Raw genomic sequence first — 8458 nt, 5'->3', positions numbered from 1 at the left:
TCAACATGCTAGGCTCACAATGCATCCCAGGATCTTAAGAAAAGCAAAGGAATAAATAGCCAAAGATCTAATGGTTATTTTCTAGTACCCTTGTGATGGAGGTATAATAAAGACTTGACAATGCTGGAGAGGTTACAGAGGAGATGTACGAAGGTTTTGCTACAGCTGACAATTATAGCTATAAAGGAGGAAGTGGACATGCTGTGCTTTTCCTCTTTGAAATAAGGAGCCTGAGGCAATATTTAAATGACTAATATAAATTCTGTGAATACAATGGTACAATCGTTAAATGACTGGAGCAGCAGACAGAAATTTGGATCTGGAGACATGAGGTGAACCCCACCATGGCAGTATGGGAATTTCAATACCAAATGAAATTAAATACAAGTAATTAAAATAAAATCTGGAACCTAAGAAAGTAGCTTCAGAAAGAGGAGCTGTAAACCCACAAAATTGTGAAATATCTTCAGGTTCCTTTGTGTCCTTTAAGGTCTTCAGGCAGACTGGCCTGCTTATGACTGCACACCCACTGATGTGTCGAGTTTTAATTGTTGCCTCATTTCAGGGATAATTAGAATGCACTATAAATGCCAGCATTACCAACAAAGTGACTTGATTTCTTGAATTTAAGAATGTCAAAGTGGTATTTAAATTAACGTTGTTGGATCAATGATCCAGAGCCCTCGCTACTTGGCTAGTAATTTACTATACAAATGTACCCATCTGTACATTTGGGAGAGAAAATAAATCAACTTTTCAGGTCAATGACCTTCCATCAAAACTAGATGGAAAAAGATTGGTGAGGGCAAAAGAAAACAGAGGAGAATTGATAATGGAGAATAAGGAAATGGCAGAGAAATTAAATAATGAAAATTAGATGCTTGAAATGTGAAATAAAATCAGAAAATGCTGTAAACATTCAGCATCATCCATGGAAAGACAGGCAGAGTTAACATTTGTTGAAGAAGGAACTGTAGATTCTGGAAAAACGAAGGTAGATAAAAATGCTGGAGAAACTCAGCGGGCGAGACAGCATTTATCGAGCGAAGGAAACGTTTCGACCCAAAATGTTGCCTCTTTCCTTTGCTCCATAGATGCTGCTTCACCCGCTGAGTTTCTCCAGAATTTTTGTCTACCAGAGTTTACATTTGTCAGAACTGACTAAATTAAACAAATACTTTGCTTTCATAGAAGACACACAAAACCTCCCATATATACTGTAATAGAGAACCAATGCACCAGTGGTACCAAAGAAATAAAATAAACATTAGATTTAGTAAAAAAAACTAGAGATGCCGATAAACCTTAAAACTGATAAATGCTGAGGACTTAATGTCTATATCCCAGTTTTCAAAGAAGTGGCTATAGAGAAAAAATGCTCTGCTATTAATGTTCTAGATGGCGTACCTGACTGAATGCCAAAGACCTATGTGGCTGGAGTAATCAAGAATATCTTCAACCTCTCGCTTCTGCCATTTGAGATTCCTACCTGCTTCAAAAGGGCATCTTTCATACTAATGCCAAAGAAAAACAAGGTGCCCTGCCTCAATGACTGCCGTCTGGTAGCACATTTCCACTGTAAAGGGCCTGTCCCACTTACGTGTCCTTGGCACGCAAATTACGCGACCTCATGGTCGCGTTGAGGCGCACGACCATCTTATGGCCGCGTGGGGCCAGTCCCACTGAGAATCGCGGAGGGGTATGTAGTTGTGCTCGACGTCGCGAGGGGCTCCGAAATTGTTGTAGTGAACAAAATCTTTGCGCGCCAACAGCCTGTTGCGGAACTGACAGCCAAAGTGGGACAGGCCCAAGACCCTGGCGCAACACAACGTCTCACCTCCAGCAGCAACAGAAGCAGGCAAACGATCGCCAAACTCGGGCTGGGGCTCACGGCCGTTGGGGTCTGGATCCGCCTCCACTTCTACTCCCAGAGCGGTGCCAAGAAAATTGAAGTAGACAAAAAATGCTGGAGTAACTCAGCAGGACCGGCAGCATCTCTGGAGAGAAGCAATGGGTGATGTTTCGGGTCATGACCCTTCTTTTCAGACTGACGAAGAGTCTCGACACGAAATATATTGCTTCTCTCCTGAGATGCTGCCGGTCCCACTGATGTACTCCAGCTTTGTGTCCATCTTCAAATAACGTCACGGGCTCCAGACGGCTGTGCGTACGCATGAAATCGCGAGCGACCTTCGCGGCTCAACACGACCACGAGGTCTCGTAATTTGCCTGCCAAGGACATGTAAGTGGGACAGGCGTTTAAGTGCTTCATTATGGCACAATTCTACTCCTGCCTCTGAAATGACCTGGATCTGCATGAATTTGCCCATCATCACATCAGGCCAACAGCTGATTCAATCTCACTGGCTCTCTGCTCTGCCCTGGACATCTGGATAACAGGAACACATATGTCAGCCTGTTCATCGACTACAGCTCGGAATTGAACACCATCATTCCTTTCAAATTCATTACCAAGCTCCAGGACCTGTACTTCTCATTGCAAATGGATCCTTGACTTCCTCATATGCAGATCAGTAACATATTTTCTTCAGTGACCACACATGCAGCTCAATGCTGCGTGCTTCGCCTCCTGCTTTACTCACTTTACATCCATGACTACGCAGCTAAGCACATCTCCAATGCCATAATTTATAAATTTGTTGACGACACCACAGTTGTTGGCCAACTCAGGAGTGGTGATGAGTCAACGTACAGGATAAAACATCACGTTGATGTGCAGCAACAATAACTTCTCACTAATCGTCAACAAAATCAAAGAGCTAATCATTGACTTCAGAAAGGGGATGTCAAGAGACCATGGGCCAAATTCCAGGGCATTAACATATCGGATGACCTGTTCTAGACCCACTCCTTGATGTAATTGTGAAGGCGGCATGCAAGCACCTCTGCTTCCTTAGAATTTGAAAGAGAATACTGTCACAGAATACTTTAATTAATTCCTACAGATGCACTATAGAAATTAGCCAGACTTGGGGGGCGGGGGGGGGGGGTAGAAGGGGGAGAAGGAGGAGAACTGGTGCAGAGTGCACTATTGCACTGGTTACACTGGTATGACAATTCCAGCACATTAAAATTGAGTGCTGCCTCAAAGTGAGATTTGTCATCGAAGATCCCCAACACATGGGCTGTGCCCTCTTCTCACAGCTATTGTCAAGCAGGAGGTACAGAAGTCTGAAGTCCCACACCACCAAGTTCAGAAACAGCTATTATCCTAAAACTATTCTTGAAATGACTTGCACAACCTAAATCCTGCTATTTATTTGTTTGTCTACGTGATTGTGATGTTGCTGCAAATTATTCATTATTCATATCTTCAACCCTTCACTTGACCTGGAGATTGGAGAGTTGCAAAGCCTGAAGATTGGACAGTCTGAAGAAGGGTTCCGACTTAAAATATCACATATCCATGTTCTCCAGAAATGCTACTTGACCCACTGATATACTTAAGCATTTTGTGGGGGGGTTTGCAAAGCATTAGCAGTCCCCTGTTTCCACATATTTAGTGGCAGATATAAGCCTATTATGCTTATTTGGCTGTGTTATGTTAGTTCATAGAAATAGGCCTGTCCCACCGGCGATTTTTCAGGCGACTGCCGGCAACTGTCAGTGGAACACACACACACACATTGGTTCCTTCACCAGCCTGTTATGCAGGAGGGAGCACTGTCTAAGTGAAATTCACACAGTGCAAAGCCAATGTCATGCAGACACACACCGCAATGAACAGGAAGGTTGGCGCTGTAATTAAGACGGTGAAAGCACAGTGTATGGGAAGGGTCACGTAAGTCCTTTAAAAGATGGGGGGAGAGGGGGAAGAATGGTGGGGGAGAGAGAAGGCGGGAGCTTCAACCAGGGGGGAGAAGGTGGGGGAGAGCGGGGGGGAGAGAGGGGGGGGAGAGACTGGGGGGGGGAGAGAAGGGGGGGAGAAGGGGGGGGAGAGAGACTGCAGACCTAAGACTTTTGGGGAGATGGGGGGGAGAGAGAAGCAATTAACAATACGTGGCCGGTTATGAATGGTTCTGAAAAAAACCAGGGGTGGAAATCCCAGGGTTGTATTATCCCAGGGGGGAACGGGTCCCTCCATGTTTTCAGAGGTGAGGGACAAAACCCCCCCCCCCCCCACCCCCCATGTTTTGTGAAACATGTATTTTGCAATCAGTTCCCATCCGCTGCAGAGTTGCGGCCGCATGCATGATCAGCTAGCTCAGACTCTGAAAAGAATTAAACCACTATGCTGCCCACTTACATTTTCCTTCCTTATAATCTTCGTAGACTCCACTTGTTGAATGGCCTCATTCAGTGTTACAACCATAATATGATTTTACGAGTGTGCAGGAAGGAACTGCAGATGCTGGTATATACCAAAGATAGACTGAAAGTGCTGCAGTAACTCAGATGGTCTGGCAGCTTCTCTGGAGTTCAAGGATGGGTGACGTTTCGGGTCGAGGCCCTTGATCGAACAGGAGGAAACCTACATGGTCAGAGGGAGAATGGGAAAACTCTACACAGATGGCACCCAAAGGCAGGATTGAACCCGGGTCTCTGGCGCTGTGAGGCAGCAGCTCCAGTGGTTGAAGTCTGAAGAAGGGTCCCGACCAGAAAAGTCACCCATGATTTTTCTCCATATGATTCCATGGCACTAACTTTCCAGAAACTGAATGGTATGCATATAATACTGTAGCAATTCACACTTTATAAAAGCTGTTTGCGATTGTTAGTAATCACATTTCAATTTAACAGGTAATTTTTTTCAGCGATCCACAAGACAACAACACACCTGTTCACAACTAAACCAGAGGACAATCAGGTAATGAGTGCTACTGAAAACTATACCAATAATGATGGTTTCTTCATTGGTTTGTTAGCTTTCTTTTATATGTGCCATTTGGAATACTTGCCATTAAGTTTTAACTCTTGAAATAAAATAGCCACTTGGAGTCAATCACGATCAATTCAGTTTGCTATATTTCAGAAGGAAATCCACCTTAGGAAAAAGCTTCAATGCTTTTATCAAAAAGCACCTGCATCTCGACTAGTGGGAGCTGAAGACTCGATAGAAAATTAAGGGGCTGTCCCACTTACACGATTTTTTCGGAGACTGCCGGCACCTGTCACTAATTACCGTCCACAGGGCCCACGGCTGATGAAGCCTCACATGTGTGAGTGTGAGCATTCGTGCGTGGCCGCCAAGAAATTGTGTCCCCCAGTCCCCCCCCCCCCCCCCCCCCCCCCCATGGTTTTGATAGCGATTTCCATGCCTGCTGAAAACTACTGCTTACGTTTTTTTTCACCAATGAATTTCACTGGTCAGCAAAGGCTACAACCTACGAGAACCTTCGACCACCTGGCGCCCGCCTACGGCTCGAGAATTCTCGCTACTCTCCATGGCGGCTTTATTCTGGTCGCCGCTAATTTTTGAACACGTTGAAAAAAAATTTCAACATGTTGAAAAATTTGCGGTGCCCATAATGAGGCCGCGACTTGTTCCCAGAATGAGGCCGCGACTAGTTCCCAGTTCCTCAAGACCATGAAGGCAACTCCCCGGCAATCACCTGCGAACATGTGGCGACCAAGTGGCGACCGCATAGTCTCCTGCCTAAAAAGTCAACTAACTGGGACTAATAAGGCTTTGAGATATGCCCAACAAGCCAGGCCTGTTGGAATGAACGGGAATACCCAGTGGTATGAAGATTGATTTCTCTAATTTCCCTCCCCCATCCTTCCCTCCCCCAAGTCATACCAGCTTCAAAGTATTGTTGAGTCTCATTGTCCGTACTCGTTCTCACCTAACAAAGGCCTGTTTCCTTTATCATCGTTACTTTTTGGCATATCTTTCATTCATTTGTTCTATATATCTGCATCACCGTTTCCCTTTCCCCTGATTCAGTCTGAAGAAGGGCCTCGACCCAAAACGTCACCCATTCCTTCTCTCCAGAGATGCTGCCTGGAGTTACTCCAGCATTGTGTCTACCCATTCTTTTATCACAGAGATCAATACCTACCAGTAAAGTTTTTAATGAAGCACAAGCGACTGCAGATGCTGCAATCTATAGGGGGAACTCAACGGGAGAGGCAGCATCAAGGCCAGAATCATGCTGTCTGACTCGCTATATTCCTCCAGTAGCTCTTGTTTTGATTTTTCAGTAAAATATGTAACGGGAAAATATTGATATTGAAAAGTGATTAGAAACCTGAAACCCACTACAATCTGCCCACCACCACAATAGATCAACGGATGCGATCATGCTGGTTCTCTACTCTACACTGACAATACGTACACATACGTCAGGCCGTTGTAAGCTGCCCAAGCGAAATAAGAGGCCTGGGGAGCCGTTGGTGCGAGGAGGAGTTACCTGGAGCTGTGAGTATAAAAACAGCGCGGGGCTTGCTTCTACAGAGGCCCGGGGAGCCGTTAGTGCGAGGAGGAGTTACCTGGAGCTGTGAGTATAAAAACAGCGCGGGGCTTGCTTCTACAGAGGCCCGGGGAGCCGTTGGTGCGAGGAGGAGTTACCTGGAGCTGTGAGTATAAAAACAGCGCGGGGCTTGCTTCTACAGAGGTCCGGGGAGCCGTAACAATCTCAGGATTACTGTCTGTGCCACGCGACAGTGAGAGTAGGAATGGAGTGAGGTGGAGGATAAATGAGTGGATGAGAGACTGGTGCAGTGGATATGGATTCAAGTTTCTGGATCATTGGGACCTCTTTTGGGGAAGGTGCGACCTGTACAGAAAGGACGGATTGCACTTGAACTCGAGGGGGACCAATATCCTGGCGGGGAGATTTGCAAAGGCTACTGGGGAGACTTTAAACTAGTATGGTTGGGGGGAGGGACTCAAATTGGGAAAGCTAGCAGTCAGTGTGTGAGGCAGGAGGCAGAGAATGGTAGCACTCTGATCCAAAATGTAGGGGAGAGAGAAGAAAAATACAATAAACAGAGAATAAGAGAGGGTGGGTTTCTTAAATGTGTATATTTTAATGCTAGGAGCATTGTAAGAAAGGTGGATGAACTTAGAGCCTGGATTGACACCTGGAAGTATGATGTTGTGGCGATCAGTGAAACATGGTTGCAGGAGGGCTGTGATTGGAAACTAAATATTCCAGGATTTCGTTGCTTCAGGTGTGATAGAATTGGAGGGGCAAGAGGTGGAGGTGTTGCATTGCTTATCAGGGAAGATATTACAACAGTGCTTTGGCAGGATAGATTAGAGGGCTCGTCTAGGGAGGCTATTTGGGTGGAACTGAGAAATGGGAAAGGGGTAGCAACACTTATAGGGGTGTATTATAGACCGCCAAATGGGGAGCGAGAATTGGAAGAGCAAATATGTAAGGAGATTGCAGATATTAGTAGTAAGCACAAGGTAGTGATTGTGGGAGATTTCAATTTTCCACACATAGACTGGGAAACACATTCTGTAAATGGGCTGGATGGGTTGGAGTTTGTAAAATGTGTGCAGGATAGTTTTTTGCAGCAATACATAGAAGTACCTACTAGAGAAGGGGCGGTGCTGGACCTCCTGTTAGGAAATGAGACAGGTCAGGTGGCAGAGGTATGCGTTGGGGAACAGTTCGGGACCAGTGATCACAATACCATTAGTTTCAATATAATTATGGAGAGGGTCAGAACTGGACCTAGGGTTGAGATTTTTGATTGGGGAAAGGCTAACTTTGAGGAGATGCGAAAGGATTTAAAAGGAGTAAATTGGGACCGTTAGTTTTATGGGAAAGATGTGGAAGAGAAATGGAAGACATTTAAAGGTGACATTTTAAGAGTACAGAATCTTTATGTTCCTGTTCGGTTGAAAGGAAATAGTAAAAATTGGAAAGAGCCATGATTTTCAAGGGAAATTGGACACTTGGTTCGGAAAAAGAGAGATATCTACAATAATTATAGGCAGCATGGAGTAAATTAGGTGCTTGAGGAGTATAAAGAATGTAAAAATAATCTTAAGAAAGAAATTAGAAAAGCAAAAAGAAGATATGAGGTTGCTTTGGCAAGTAAGGTGAAAGTAAATCCAAAGGGTTTCTACAGCTATATTAATACCAAAAGGATAACGAGGGATAAAATTGGTCCATTAGAGAGTCAGAGTGGACGGCTATCTGCAGAGCCAAAAGAGATGGGGGAGATTTTGAACAATTTCTTTTCTTCGGTATTCACCAAGGAGAAGGATATTGAATTATGTGAGGTAAGGGAAACAAGTAGAGTAGCTATGGAAACTATGAGATTCAAAGAAGAGGAAGTACTGACACTTTTGAGAAATATAAAAGTGGATAAGTCTCCAGGTCCGGACAGGATATTCCCTAGGACATTGAGGGAAGTTAGTGTAGAAATAGCAGGGGCTATGACAGAAATATTTCAAATGTCATTAAAAACGGGAATAGTACCGGAGGATTGGCGTACTGCGCATGTTGTTCCATTGTTTAAAAAGGGGTCTAAGAGT

This window comes from Leucoraja erinacea, chromosome 1 (assembly GCF_028641065.1).
Source record: "Leucoraja erinacea ecotype New England chromosome 1, Leri_hhj_1, whole genome shotgun sequence".
NCBI classification, from domain to species: domain Eukaryota; kingdom Metazoa; phylum Chordata; class Chondrichthyes; order Rajiformes; family Rajidae; genus Leucoraja; species Leucoraja erinaceus.
The sequence above is the reverse complement of the archived record's forward strand: the minus strand, read 5'-3'. Positions refer to the sequence as shown.